The sequence below is a fragment of the Betta splendens genome, chromosome 16, assembly GCF_900634795.4.
Source record: "Betta splendens chromosome 16, fBetSpl5.4, whole genome shotgun sequence".
In the NCBI taxonomy this organism is placed as follows: Eukaryota; Metazoa; Chordata; class Actinopteri; order Anabantiformes; family Osphronemidae; genus Betta; species Betta splendens.
In genome coordinates, this window is record NC_040896.2 from 18999746 (window position 1) to 19015956 (window position 16211).

At 49.1% G+C, this 16211-nt stretch overlaps 1 protein-coding gene across 6 annotated transcripts in view; it reads right to left on the bottom strand.

The window, feature by feature from the left end:
• Positions 1 to 13032, bottom strand: part of znf516 (zinc finger protein 516) — a 35084-nt gene extending 22052 nt beyond the window's left edge. For 2 of the 6 annotated variants that reach the window (XM_029129129.3, XM_029129136.3), the window contains exons 1-2: positions 10183 to 10823; positions 9021 to 9180 (exon numbers count right to left, since the gene is read on the bottom strand). The gene's annotated coding sequence lies outside the window, so the exon portion shown is untranslated. Of the gene's footprint in view, positions 1 to 9020; positions 9181 to 10182; positions 10824 to 12511; positions 12743 to 12793 lie in introns of those variants that run through there. The other 4 variants (XM_029129132.3, XM_029129131.3, XM_029129135.3 and 1 more) reach the window with 4 other exon arrangements.
• Between the last annotated feature and the right edge of the window lie 3179 nt (positions 13033 to 16211).

The window sequence follows — 16211 nt, forward strand, 5'->3', positions numbered from 1 at the left end:
CGCAGGATTTGAGGCTGCTCGATGAGAATAACACACGTTGTTAGTCTTTTGTACAGGACACAGAGTTTTCCTACAGAGTGCACTGATGACACATTTCTTTCATACACTGGCTGACAGGCATTACCACGAGAGAGGGGGGAGAGAGAGAGAGAGAGAGAAGGAGCGAGCGCCTATGTGGCGATGTGCTCGTGATGGATGGCTGTATAAAAAGAGCCAGAGATCCCATCTGGGTCACGTCTTATCAGGCTGACTGATTCGCATTGATGAAATCATGCCGGCTTGTTAACCTGCACCAGTGGAAAAAAAAAAACCTCTAAACTAATACGGAGGGGAACGAGGCAGCGTCCGAACAGAGGAGAGCAGAAAAGGCAGCGCAAATAATGAGAGGGAGGGCGGCAGAGGGAAGATAAGTGGTAAATAGTGATGTAAAGTCGAGGCAGGAGATGGATTGAGATAATAAGAGCCGACTGTGAGGGAGGGAGAGGAAGGAGGTGTAAGACATGGAGGCAGGCAGAGGGCCAGAGAGAGACCTGAGCAGTGGTATGGAGCCAGCAGACAATGCCCGTCATGCAGGAGCTCCACTTCCTGGGAGTTTGGACGATGAATGCATGAATGGCGGCATGAATGCGTCGCTCCCTCTTGTAATTAACTGCGTATCGCGCCGGGTGTTCCCTCGCCCCAAACTTTCTCTGTGGAGGAGTGACTCCAGGCCTCGGTCGCAGACTACACAGCCCGGTGTGACTGGTGCTCGCTGCAATGGAACAGGAAACTGGCCAGAATCCACTCCCTAAACATTTATCCAGCAGACACACTGAAACAATGTGCTGGATTGGTTACAGCAGAACCCTCCACCACGCCGCGCAGCGTAAACACAAGCCTGCCCCAGTGTGTGCGCGGAGTCGCGCACGGGGAGGTGGAGGGTAAAGTGTGATTTGTCAAGACATTTGAGCCGAGCTTTCCCTTGTTTTGACAGATTTATCTGATTACGCTGTTTTTAGGACAGCTGCGAGCCGTTCGCCCCAATGTGTCAAATGAACCTGAGAGCATCCAGAGGTTTGGAGATGGATTTGAAGACGAGTCCACCAGAGCAGCCGCTAAAAAGCCGAAGCCGGGGGAACGCGTCTGAAGCAGGGAGGCTCCGTTCCCTTCGGGGGCAGGTGGCTTCGGGGGAACCAGATCGCGGCAGCCTGTCGGTAAACACGCGGCATTCCTGGGTCGCGCCCGTGTGCAGCGAGGCACCGCTCCGCGTGCACCAGATTCTGGGTGTTTAGACAGCAGCGGCTTCACCAGACGAACATCTGGAAGCGTGGAGCGCTAGCAGCGGCGGGAGCGTCAGCCTGTGTGGTAGTGGGTTTCATCATGTCAGAGAGAGAGGGGAACGAGCTGCTGCCAAGGGCGCTGAGCCCTTTGGTCCACATGCCTGAAAAACAGTTAGCGGGCGAAAAACCCATGTTTGGTTTTACTTTCTTTAGGTCACTTTAGGTCACACTTGGTTCCGTTTAACAGTTAATCAGATGCCCTCCGACGGGAGTTACCTTCATCAGCCCGGCAGCGAAACAGCCACTAGGCCGGAGCAGCGGGGCATTGGCCAAGTCAGCGCCACAAACGCACAGGCCTCTTACGCAAGCGGGCGGCGACGGGAGGATTACGCACGCCGCCGTTCTCCCCGCATCGCACCAGTGGACGGCTTTACACAACACCGATGCTAAAAATGGAGACGCTGGCTTCTGGGGGTACATTTATATCGTACAGTAATCACTTCCGTGATTACTGTACGATATAAATGCAGATTCGAGGGATTTTCCACGATCGGGAATTCCCCTAAAAGTTTCATTTAAAAAATGTCAGTTATAAAAAACACTGGAGCAACGGAAGGACTCCATTCTTTGAATAAAGACCGGGCAGAGCCGTCCTCCAGGTAAAGCCCATGGAACCTCCACTTCAGATCTATCTGGGGCAGCGGTGCCCGTGGAGCCGCCTGTCCAGGTATTTAAAGATAAGCATCTCAACCGCTCGTGGGCCCCGCTGGCTCAGACCTCGCCGCCAGATCAATATGCACTTATAATGAGTCATATCTGCGTGTGTGCAGATGCCAGCTTAGAGGAGCACGTAGCGTGCGCAGTCTGGTAGCGTGCCGCAACCAGATCGGGATAACTTATCACGCCTGCCGTCACGAAAATGCACATTTGGCTTGTTTTTAATTCACATTATGAGCTTTTTTGTTCAGGTTTAGGCCCCGCCTGCCTCCCTGTTGGAGGTTAAGTATGAGATTAGCGCTCCATAAATGGGTCAAGTTCTTCTGTGTGGCTTATTGGGGTGTGTTTTTTGGGAAAGGCGGGCTTTTGTTGTCATCCTTAAGACTATTAATTGGGTGGTTTTGTGGAGTTGGTCAGGTATAATCTGATGAGATTAATGGCTACGCTCTTTAAATAGAGTTCTGTGGCTGGGGATTAGATGATCACAGCCAGTCGGCCTAAAGAGCAACAGATTTTCATCTGTATGGTTCTAGTTCAGGAAGAGGCATAGGAGCAGCTACTAGTACCTTATAGCAGGCTGCAAACAGATGTTTTTACCAATGTGAATAGATCAATAGACTATTAAAATGAAGTGGCCTCTCCTCCACAGGTTTTCCTGTTTTCTTCCTAGTTGTGATGTGATTTTACTGAAGAAGCCCCGGTTTGGGAGGGTGTCTATGAGGTGAGAGGTGAGGGATGAAGAGGGAGGAGTAGATCCCCGTACCCTTTCCCCCTCAACCATCCTCCACACATCTGGATACAATGTTGGAACAGGGCACTGAGGCCAGAGGGATCGTGAAGAGGTTGCAAGTGTGCAGGGGGATTCTGCACAAATCATCAAGAGCCAATGGGAACAAAAAAGTCGGCGGTGGTGATGGTGGTGGATGTGAGATGGTGGGGTGAGGTAGGGAGTGCGGGAGGAGGGGGGTGGGGGGTGATCTGGTGCTAAAAAGCTCCCTGTCTTTGGTCTCTTTTCCCTGTGTAGTTGACTACAAGGCCCCCGAGCAACAGACAGGCAGCTGGGAACTGGGCGAAGTAGCAAATAGCAGCCGAGGAAACAATGAAGGAGCAGGAATACAGGCAGGAACAACACAGTCCGGTAATTCCACTCCTAAAAGCACATACGCAGCGGTGTCAGACAGTCGCATATGCATCTACACACTCGACCGCCGTGTTGATTTAAAAACACAGGGGTTAACGGATCATAGATACACACGAAGACATACTAAACACAGCTAGAGGTCAAAAAAAGGAGCACAAGTCTTGTATTCCTGTCTCAACTACGTTTCCCACAATGCATCCCGACTGCTGACAGTCCAGTGGCGATGCACAGCTGTAGATAACTGCACGCTCTGCTGCTGCCTCCACAGAAAGAACCTACCGTCAAATGGTAGATTATTCACTTCATACACTCCTGTCCATGCTAAGCAGAAGCGATAAGAACAAGATAAACAAAGCACAGCACACAATGAGGACACTACTGGAGTGTATATATGACAGGGAACCTTCCTGGCCTCCTGAATCTCATCTCGCATGGCCCATATTGTGCATATTATTGTGTGCATGCTGGGAGTTCAGCTGTGCCTCGGATCCACATGCTCATTAGCCCTGGGCGACGCTCACTTGATCCTGCAGGAGGGGCTCCATTTACTACTGCTGCTACCTGTCACCTGCTCCTCTAATAATCACACAATAAAGCACCGACTACTACTGGTTGTTATTTCCACTCTTTTTGAGACAGTCTGGTAGAAAAGGAGAAGTCAGAGTGTTGTGCGTATTTCCATTTGAGTGGGTTCCTCACCCAGAGAGAGGTTCCGCTTCTTCGCGGTGACACAAATGTAGCGCACCACATGACGTCGCCACGGCCGAGTGATGTGTTTTTTTATGCTACGAAGCCATAATTGAAAAGTGCCTCGTGTCCTCAGAGAGGCCAAAGTTCCAGCCATTGCTCAGATACACGTGCACACGAACGCGCAGCGAAACACATCTGAGCAAGGTTAGGCGAACATCGGCGGCTAACGATCAGTTCCTCTGCGGCCCAATGATTAGCTGCACTCGCCCGCAGACATTTCCAGCTTGTTTCCCTAAGTTAGTCCGACATCCGACATCACCGGCTCTCCGTGCTCCCATCCTCCCGGAGCAGAGGGAGGAAGCATCTAACAACAATGGGGCAGAAGTATAAAAGTTTGATTCTCTTAGTAATGGCTTTCCTACTCAAGTGGAGAGTTTAACTACTGTACCTGGACACCATTATAAGAGTGCACTCCTGTGACATCATGCGGAGAACGGGGCAGCTACATATTTGAAACTAAAATAAGAATCAAAGAAGAGTGGAAAAACTTTTCCAAGCGATCTTTCCCAACGTTTCATAGTTCCCATATTTTTTCTACCCCCAATAAATCCCTTATAGTCAAAACCTGGATTATTCAGTTTATAGAAAAGCCTGCGTTTCTAAACGTGACACTCCTTTCTTTGTGTGCCCTGCCACAGTGGCTATTCTTCCTGTCTTCATTGTAAAACAACACAAAGCAAACAAAGCACGGCCGGCCATCCGCTGGAAGATTTCAGCTTCTAACAGCCATAAAAGGCCCAAATTTGTGTTATTGTATTATATATATATACACACCGTAGTATGTTGTCTTTTTCTATTCCCACCAGCAGTGTGTTTATTAAATGGAATGGAATGGTAAACGCTAAGAGGAGCATCGCTGCTCAGAAAACAAGCCCACCCAACCCCCACCCCACCCTTAATGCCCTCTGGGCTGCTGTGAGTTTGGATTAAGTTTGGGTGCTGGGTCCCCTCCCTGTCGGGCCCGGCCGCTACCCCTCCAAAACACACACACACACACACACACACACACACACACACACACACACACACACACACACACACACACACACACACACACACACACACACACACACACCTACTGCTATGTTTGTGCATGGAGGCCATTAGGAAGGCCACAGAAGGATAAACACAACAGACAGATAAAAGATGGGGAGGCAAGAAAATCCTGGTTTTACCAGCGATTACGCAGCGCGGGTTGTGATCCATTGTAATGCTGTAATTCATAATATGCTTAATCTGATCCATCTCATGTTTCCATTAATCACAGCGCTTTGTGGACTTTAGTCTTGATCATAATAATAACGGAGTTGACAGTATTTGTTCTTAAATGGCCATTTTAATGCAATCTCATTAGGGTATGACTGTGTGTGTGCCTGTGGGCTCCGTGTGTGTGTGTAAAGCACAGGATCAATAGTGCTAGTCTACTACAGTGACATCTGGGCTGGACAAAGAGTGTCACCCCCCCACCCCCACCCCACCCCGGCAGCTCTCCCGCTTCTCTCTGTCGCCCTCTCTCAATCCCCGATCACAGCCACGTGGTTCTATTCCTCCCAGCTAAGCTCATTTCTCGTCTTTAATCCCGCAGCAATCACAGCAACAATGCCAAGCATCGCTCCGCGGACGCGGGCCGCTGTCTGTTCACTACGCTGGCGGTGACACGGCCGGACAGGTCCGGCGCAGTTCAGCTCCGTTCCACGCACGCACTGCATGTTCCTGTCCCAGCGGACCATCAATAAGGTGTGTGATGGAAAATCAACATGGGCGACGGCGACAGATAATGCAGCTCGCACTGTAGCGAGCACGCTCCCATTTGGGTTGATTTTCTTTGTCGGTCAATGCAACTATCTATGAACTGGGGGGACCTGAGGCAGGCCCCAGTTGAAAGGAGCACAGTCGCACCCACAGTGTTGATATCCAGCCCCGATTATCAGATTACCAGCCTCTCAGTGTGCCGCACGTTGGATTTGCACATCTATTAAAATGATTAATTATCGGCCCGATCTGGTGGAGCCTCACACACCACACGTCATTAGAAGTGACTAGTACTGCTTCCCTACTCAGTGCTAAGAGAAGTTACACCTCAGTTATTATGGTAAATAATTATATAATAAACATAATTTAAATCCTATCAAGCAATTTCTGGAAAAGTTAACCCGAATCACAGGAGACACGTTTTCGTCCTCATCAGCAACTAAATAAGTTTATAAATGAGTTCTGGGAGAACTACCTGCTCTAACGTGTGCTCACACCGACTCCTGACCTTCATCGGTAAAAATTATTAGGACTCGTGCTCATCGCTGGGAGCGAGGGACGTTATCATTGACTGACCTCGAATGTTTTCCACTAACACTGTCTCCACTAATTGAATTACCCGTGTAATGTGCACGGCGGTGGTGGCAGCATAAACAGCGAAGCCTTTCATAATGTATTAAAAAACATGATATATTACCACAACTAATTAGATGCGGATTGTTTCTACACCCACACTGACTGCGTAAATAACAAAGCCATCGTTTTATGTGAGAGCTTGATGAAGACGCGTGTGGCAAAACACGACTATAAAGCCACATTGAATCATTGTGATAAACACATAGTGTGACACGCTTATGTAATAATACAAACAACTTGTCTGATCAGTTTCAATGGAGCCATATAGCATTAAAAAGCTTTAAAGAACTCAAATGCACCGTTTTCTGAGAAATAATATCTTTAGGATTTCATAATAATGGGGAAGATATTAGTATGCGCAACAGTTGAACCTTACCCAGCACTACTAGCACATTCCTCCCCCCCCTCCCTGCTACCATGGGTGAAGGCTAAAATGGGCCTGGGCCTAAATCCCCCAGCCAGCGCCTCCCCTGCTCCCCACCAACTCTAACCCCTCTCTTATCTTAATCCTCCGATTACTACATCATTTTCTTTGGGTCTAATTTGGAGGCTTCAGCGTGGTACCTGAGAAGAGCTGGGGGGAGGGGGGGTGGGGGGGGGGGGGGGGGGGGGGGGGGGGGGGTCATCAACTCTATCGATCCTTACGGGCGGGGAAAGAAAGATTATTTACCCACCTGTTAGGTAAACTTTGAGAAAGCCGGCCTCTGGTAATATTTTAGCAATAAACAATGAGACAGTTAACCCCTAGGTGGTAAACAATAGCCTGCGTTTCCCATGGAAGACTCATTTATAATTTAATCCAGGAGCTTGGTGTTTCTAGGCTAACACAGGGAGATTGCCCTTTCAGAGCGAACCCCCCACGATGCAGCAGGGAATCAATGCCACACTCAGCCCTGTATTAAAACGATGCCACTGTCTGGCCCATTCGCACAGAAACGCGCACTTCTGCTAACGCCGTTTAAAAAGGAAGGCGGACGCGCGGGCGACTCCAGCCCAACACGCTCTCCATGTCTTTTTTTTTTTTTTTTTTTTTTTTTTTCCAGAGCCTTTCTAGTTGAAAGCCGCACAGCGTCAACGCCAGCAGTTTGGACAGAGATGAAGCGGCGGAGTCGGAGCAGGGTAGCAATTACACTGGAAAAAAGGCATCCGAAGGCAGCGAGTTGAGCAGATACTGGAAGAATGCTGGGAGCCACTCAGACACGCTGATCCCTGCTAATGCTCTGACACCCAGACGCTAATTTAAAACAATGCTTTCTGGTTGCAAACGTCACTACTGTGTCACCGCGACAGTGGAGAACGGTGCAGGGTTACAAACCTGAAACTAACAGCAAATAGACAGTAGACTGTCGTAAACACCAACTTAGATCTGTTGTGTTGTCCTTAATGCTGCCACGACTAAAACTTTGGCCTCCGATGTGAAAAATAAACCAGACATGATCAAAAAACTAGAGTATTATTAACTTTGGAGTGTGTTCAGCGCATGATTCATGCGTGATGTTTGATGAGAAATGTCTCGTTACTGGACTGATTTTGAGAGAAAATGATAAACTCATACTGTATGATTATTAGTTTTAAACTCAAAACAACTGAGTGAGAAAATCCAGCGTTGGCTTTTTACATTATAACAGCTTTAAAGTTACAAAGTCCTCTTTTGGGGAGATGAGCCTGACAGCAGCTACAGTACCATGGATGAAAGAAGGAAACCTACCACAGCACACACATGCTACAGCTGTAATATGAACCGATAAGTAACTTCATATTATATATATATATATATATATATATATATATATATAAGATCATAAACTTATTATGACAGTCTTTGTAGACACCCTTCAGCTGTTGAAGGTAAACGACTCCGTCCACGGTGAAAAGGCACAAGGCAGTAATGAGTAATGAAAACAGCCGAGTTAGTGCTGCCATTCAGTAAAGGGCCTGCTGCTGTGGAATGTGAGGCTCCATTCATTCACACGGGTTAAAAATGCATTTCTGCCACCACAAAGCCCTGCCTTGTCCTCATTGTTTCTCCCCACACCAATAAAACACTTCCACATTCTGAGGGGAGAAGACAAAAAAATTAAAGAGCTAATTTTACTCCCACAGATGCAGGAAAATGGATGTAAGAGGGTGAAGGGTGCGTGGGGGGGGGGGGGGGGGGGGGGGGGGTTGAACTTCTGTAGAAAGCCAGGTCTTTAGCAGCGATAATAAAGAGCCGTGGCCGAGTTGAAAGTTTGATCGCGATAAGCGCGGCGATGGAAAAGTAAAGCACACAAGCTGCCTGCAAAAGACAAACAGGGCTATTGACCAAGGCTGAATGTAAGCAGCGTTCATTCAGCGCCGGAGGAGACACAATGGTGGACGGCAACCGAGCGCAAAAAGCTTCGCCACGGGTCACGTGCGGGCTCTCGAGGTATCACTTAAAGAATATGAGCCGTCTGCAGCGGGCCTCCGTCGGCCTCGCCGATCGCATTGGCGTCCGTCAAGCGGTGGCTCACGCACGCTCGCATGACATAACCCTCTGCAGAAGTGCCCCCCTCCTTTAAGGCTTCAGGGAGCGCTAAGCCAGCTTGTGGCTTTCCTTTAAATAGCCGCGAAAAAACAAACAAACTCGTCAATAACAGAAATTAGTTAAATGGCCACAAAATCACACACACACACACACACACACACACCACACACACACACACACACACACGCACGCACGCACGCACACGCACACACACACACACACACTCCCTAAAGCTTATTGGAATGAATGTGCTTACCTCCAAAATCCATCCTGCTTCTATTAACGGGCTGATACACAGGTGGCGCTCTTTAGGACTATTTGTTATCGAGCAGTCAATTGAAGGAAGTCGGCTCGTTTATTGCCGCCGAGCAGCGTTGTAAGAGGGTTTGTGCGCTTGTGTAACGGCAGAGTGGGAGCTGCAGGCAGGAGAAGAAATGTTTAACATAACGTCTGAAATCTGACATGAGGGAGACAAAGTAATCCTGTCTGCAAAACAACGCTGGGTCTCTCTCTTCCTCTCTCCCTCCCTCCCCTCCTTCTCTCTCTGTCTGTGTCTCTTTCTCTTTCAGTGTGTGTGTGTGTGTGTGTGTGTGTGTGTGTGTGTGTATGTGCGTGTGTGTGCGACCTACACAAAAGAAAAAAGGCAGCAGCTCTCAACAAGTACAGGGGAGAACAGTAAACCACATGAACTCCGTATCAAAGTAGATGGAACAACGAACGCCACCGAGTCAACGGCGACGGAATACGGCGCCCGGCGTCAAAACGCCACCAGACCGACAACGTGAGGCCAACAGTCGCACAACTGGTGCACGCGTGAACTCCCATCTCCGCCACAAACAATGGCTGTTTTCATACACTTCATTTTGCATACCTCGGACTACACATGTGGCCGAGATCTGTCCTTTTACATAACTATCTGTGCTGATAACTGCTGCGCCTGCACCCAGCACACTCCTGCATCCGTCCTATAAATCACCTAGTGATAACTTTGGAGCCTATTAGGAGACTTTTAGCTTTTCTTACTCTCTGTCATTTCACAACAATTGGTTTATAGCTGCCTTGTGCTAGTTTTAATCCCATGTAAGAGGATTGTAAAACTCCTTTATGATCTACACTGTGTCTTACAGTATGTTTGTGTGGCAGCCTTCTTAGACGCATCCCATGATTATAGTGGCTCTATTTCACATGGTTTCAGTTTCTTATCAGTCTAACATTCCTCAAAATGACCCTTATCTCCATTCTAGCACATGTACTCCTGCTGCCCTTTTCTTAATCAGCCCTGTCGCCGCACTCTTCGTGGAAATGACAGGCTCAAAGCCACAGACTCCGTAATAGACCTGTATTGTGGTGGCAGCAGCCGCGACGAACACACCCTCAAAAATAGCACAAATAATAATTGTGTACACTCACGTCCTTACCAGTTGTAACACCGCTGAGCTGCGATCAGTCGTGCGCGCGCGCACAAACGCTGACGCGCGCGCGCACATGCGCGCAAGCACGCACGCACGCTCGCACACACACGCAAAAGGACCGGTGCAGTTCTCCAAAAAAGCAAACGTGAAGAGTCCGGATCCAGCGGAGATGAGAGAGGAACGCTATCACCGCTGCAGCGGCTGACAGCAGCGACCCGCGGATCAACTTTGCTCAAATCGTCCTGATTGAGTCTTATTATTATTATCTCTGGCGAATTTCTGTCTTCTTGTGTTGCTGAACAGTACAGGTCCTCCCTCCCCTCTCTCTCTCTCCCCTCAGTGTTTCAATGTCTCCCTCCCTCTCCTCGCTCTCTATTTCTCGTCTCTTGTCGTTTCACTTGTGCTGCCTTCAGGTGGCGTCGGAAATGCAACGAAGCTTCTTCAAGACAGACAAACTGACAAACCTAGGAATCCCGTGGTAAATTCCAAGACGGCCATTGTTTTGGACACCTTCAACGATATTCAATGGACTTTAACTATAATTAATATTATTGTGTGGTTTGTCTGATGGCCAGAAAATAGACTAAGAGGACATTGTTTTGAACTTTTGGGAGATTGATTCAAATTTACAAGTACAATAACTACATGAGTCTTCATTTGAGATTTTGTTCATCTCAATAAAACACTTGTGGGCAAAACCAACGCTCATAAAATTCGCTAATAGGAACTACATATAGAAAACGTGTATTTTTATACACACACACATATATATATATATATATATATATATATATATATATATATATATATATATATATATATATATATATATATATATATATATATATATATAGCATAGGTCAAACCATTTTCCCAGTGTTAGGGTACAAGCAACTTATTTCACACACACACACACACACACACACACACACACACACACACACACACACAGGATGAAAAAATGGTCGTACTGAACAAAAACTTGTGGCATGCAAATGCCCGAGCTTTTGAGAGCAGCTGAACGCAGCATCGATAAAGAGAGAAGCTTTGGCGTGTGTATGTGTGAAACACCGAGGACAAGATCGAGGGCGAAAAGAGAAGAAACAGAAAAAAGTTTGCCCCTGCGGTGAAGTCCTTGTCGCTAAACCTCATCGGTCCACACGAGGTCGAACATTTCACTTATCTTTGTTTCATTTATGTCTCCATCTCCCCTTATCAACAAGATCAGCTGTTCCATTGACACCTATATATGTGTGTGTGTTTGTGTACGTGTGTTTGTTTAGTCTAAGTGTCGCGAAAAAATTGTGCCCAGCTCAATCAGCAGCTCAAACACCGTCCACGACGCGATGTGTTCAGTGCGTAAAACGGACGTGTTTGTGCCAGGTGGCAGCACTACCTGCGATGGGCTAACTTACTGTGTATACACACACACACACACACACACACGCGCGCGCGCGCGTCTGTGCAATCACTAACGTACACGTCACACGTCCAAGTGATCAAACAAGAAAACGTCCTTAATTCGCACTACCCTGTGCCCCCCCCCCCCCCCCCCCCCCCCCCCCCCCCACACACACACACACACACAGCCACCCCCACCCGCCCCGAAGCTGCAGCTTAGTCCCATTGTGTCCGTGTAGAACAGCAGCTGGCGCACATCCTGTAGGTGCATCATCATTTAGTGAAAAAAGTTACATGAATGCACGGACAGACCTCCCACATGCACACGCATAACACCCGATCGGCCATTTATCCCCCCCCCGCCACTTGTTTCCGCCCCCCTCTACTCGACAAACGCACGCACGCGCAAGCACGCGCAAGCACGCACACACCGTATGCAGATGAGGTCTGATCACACGGGCTGGCACAGAGATTGAAAATAAGAAGAAGAAACGCGACACAGCACAGCGCTTCCAGCGGTTTCACATCCTCATATCACTGTAAAGAAGAGCCGGCGTTCCGGCTGCTGGCACCTGTGCCTTGCTCAGTGGCAGTTGTGCCATGTCTATTATATAGGACACGACTTCCTACATACGCGCGCGCGCGCACGCGCTTCTACCCCCTCCTTACCGTCCACCTCCACCCCCGTGCGTCCGTCTCTGTGAATTAAACAGTATTTCTAAGTAGACAAAGTGCTCGTCCTCCTCCCGGACGCCGTCTGCGCCACGGGCTTTCTCTCCACGCCACAGACCTGCGCGTCCGCTGCTGCAGCACCGTCCTGAAATCTAGTCGCGAGCAGATGAGCGTGCGCAGCGAACCGGTGGAAAGTTTGCTTGATCCTGGAGGATGTCGGCTGGTGGAGGGTGGGGGTGATTCTGCGATGCGAATAACTCACTCTTTTAAAGCCTGGCATTGAGTACGATGAGTCACAGAGCACACAAGTGCCATCAAGCCGGTGGAAGTTAGACACCGTGTAGGAAAAGTGAGATACGCACTTTTGGTTCGGTGCCAGAACGGTCATCGGCGGCAGAACGCAAGCTTTTCCTCACACCGACCGACCACCGCTCTGCGTGTAACCTGTTCTGAAATCAAGCTCCGACAGTCGCTCTCCACCCCCGCTGCCCATTAGACCCGCATCGAGCGGCCCCGCGCCCGTAGAAAAGAAGGAAGTGCGTACCTGTTTCATCCACACGAATACGCCGGAGCGATTTGAAGAAGCACAGACAATCCTAAAGGTGAAAGCATGCTCTTTGCAGTGTATGCTGAAGTGCATGATTGAGTAGGGCGAGTCCATCCGCCGCCGTGGGGGTGCACGCGGAGTCCGCTCCGCGATTATTCCCTTGCTATTTACACGCTTTATTTTCTAAGGAAACACGCACGTGCGCGGCCGACTTGTTATACAAGAGCGGCCACTGCATGTAAAAGCGTTGGTTCGATCCACTCGGGCCAGTTTGGGTAATATCCGGACAACCCCGTGCCGCGGCCGAATGGGCTCTCCCGCATTAAATGGAACTATCTGCTATTGTCTCATCAGCGAAAAGTTGTTGATACAGCTCGGGACCTAAAAAGTGCACGAAGACGCGAGCGGGGACCGCGCGAGCGTCTTCCTTGGGCTCGGGGCGCAATTCAAAACGATGCCACGAAATCTGTCACCATGTGTCAGTCGGGTGTCGTTGTATCGATAACCGATCCACCCTGTGGCAATGGCCAGACAGAGCAGAACAGGAAACCAGGAGTGGGAATGCAGTCGAACCGTAACTTACTGTAATGCTTGTAACAATGCGGTCCACTTCCTCTTTTTCACTGTTATAAGCATTAGTGCACTGTACTTTTTCTTTCCCATGGGGATAAATGCGTCGATTCAAACACTGTCCATTTGATTCCCCTTCTCTCTAGAATCCCCCTAAAAGCTCATAGCAACATAAACTCTGAATGGCTTCATCCTCAGTCAAACAGGCTCTGGATCCTGTTCCACACATACTGTAAAAAAAAACAAAGGTATGCAGCAATGACTTAAGGCCAATGTGTGGTCCTATTATAATATAACTACACATGTGTTACGCTGCATTGCTCTGATTAATATTTGCCAAATTCTACACACCTAGAAACAAGTCAGACGAATGAGATCAGGAAAGTCTGGAAAATCATGCAGCGAGTGATCAACCCAAGGTGTGGACAGTCGCCGTGTGATGTAGCACTTCTTATTGTCGTCTCCTTGGCAACCAGCGTGCGTGGCCACGCTGTCGGCGCCGGGCCACAACTTGGACCGTGACGCCATCGCCGCCGAGCGTGTTGTCAGAGTGAAGTCATGTGTAATAACTGTCAGTCCGCGGTGCTGCTGCGTGCTGCCTCTGCAGAGGTCAGGCTTGTTTGCTCAGCGCGTGAGCAGCGGGAGGGAGCCGACTGCCGAAGAGCCGGCGACTCCACGCGTACGCGCACGCACAACGGCATCTTATCAGCCACCGGCTCCTGGATTTGTAACGGCAGACGGTGCTTTGTACGGCCGACGGGAGCGCCCTCAGCAGCTGCACACGCACACACACACACACACACACACACACACACACACACACACACACACACACACACAAACACATATATATACACACACACACACACACACACGCTCTCTTAGTCTATAAGGTAAACGCACGCTCGCATGCTCGATGCCCATGTGTAACTTATTATGTTATTCTTTACACACAGAAACACACTGTCAGCCGCTCTGGCACACAAACACACATATCGCAGTGCTGCATTCCTGAAACGTGATCCACTTGTGTGCATAATACACACCCACACCCACATAAATGCATGGATGTGCGTGGATTTCCTTACACACACACACACACAGACACACACACACACACACACACACCACATCACACACACACACACACACACACACACACACACACACACACACACACACACACACACACACACACACATGTCAAACATGACTACTGAATTACATCAGTGCATGTTTTAGAGATCGTCATCTAGTCGTCAACAGCCACTCAGTGTCATTACAGATGTTCATCACAACACAATCCTCCCCAGTGTGTGTGTGTGTGTGTGTGTGTGTGTGTGTGTGTGTGTGTGTGTGTGTGTGTGTGTGTGTGTGTGTGTGTGTGTGTGTGCGTGTGCGTGTGTGTGTGCGCGCGTGCGATTCACTCCTCAGCTACTTCCTGTTCCAGGAGAGTCATCTGCCTGTCTCACTGCTGCGTTCCAAGTCAAAGGCACTGTCAGAGCAGACACACACCAAGGTGTCCTCCCCCTCCCTCCCCCTCCCTCCCTCCTTCCTTCTCCTTCCCTTTCCCAGGCGTCAGCGAAGCCTCGCCATCGTTGCCCAGTGCGCAGGTCGCCCGTGCGTTTGAGCCGTTGCCTTCGGGGCGTCTCCCTGCGACGACAGTGCGTCGCTGCTTGTGCGCGAGTGTCAGACTCTCATAATCGCGGCCCACGGTGCCCCACACAATAACGCACCCTGTTGTGGGCAGCGCTGATTTGCATCACTGTCAGGGCTCGTGTTGTCAGGACCAAGGTGTGGATTGCACTCACTGAATGAAAGAAGGGGTGTTTCGATAACACTCGATAACAGTCATGACCTTAAGACAAACTTGTGCCTCACGCGGCGTGTTTCATGTACTGGATGCGTGTCTGTGTGTCTTTGTGGTGGTGGGGAGGGGGGGAAGGGGCTGACTGTACATCCGTTCTCAGATGTTTGCCTCAAACTTCACCATCCCCTCACCGTTACAGAACATCTATCACCTGCTTTCTCCGGCGGCTGACATCTCCAGCCCCCTTGTGCTCAATTAGCTTGTAGTGCATTAGAGATCGCATGCTAATTGTCAGCTGGCAAAGGAGTGAAAGGAGAACCCTCAAGGAGATACCTCAGGGAGTGTGTGTGTGTGTGTGTGGGGGGGGGGTGCTTTGTTGCCTAATCAGCCCGTGAGCGCACACACCATACAGTATCTCAGAGCAGCAGCAGGAGGACATCTTGCTATCATCTTGCCATACAACTTCAAATATTTATGGGCTATCGCATTCCCTGCTTTGAATGAGGCGTGTTGGACTCTGAGGCCACGCCCCTCTCAGTTAATACTAACCTGTGAGGAACGCAGGGCTGCTTTGGTTTGTGGCCATGAGATGAATAAAGCTTCTTTTTTTGTATTTTTCCAAGATGTCATTCTTTGGAAACAATGACGGGTTCATTCCTGCGTTCTTCTCATGATGTGATGTTTCAGCGGTGACACATTTTCAGATATGCACATGTGTGTGTGCTTTTTAATTTTTATTAGTTGCCTTTATCATTACAGCAGGAAGTGCTGCTCCCTCTACTCTGTCTCGCTCGCCCTCCCTTTCTCTATCTTGTTGACTCGATCTGAAACTGCTTTTGGATTTCATCTATTTCCTGGTTCCACCTCTTTCTCCTCTTCTCATTTGAACCTCCATCTACACCCCCACCCCCCCTATTTTCTATTCCTCTTCTTCCGCTTTTCTTTTTTTTTTGACCACCTTCCATCTTATCAAATTCCACAGGGTGGGGAGGGGAAGCCAGGGTGTATCCACCCACATGGATGATCAGTCATTAC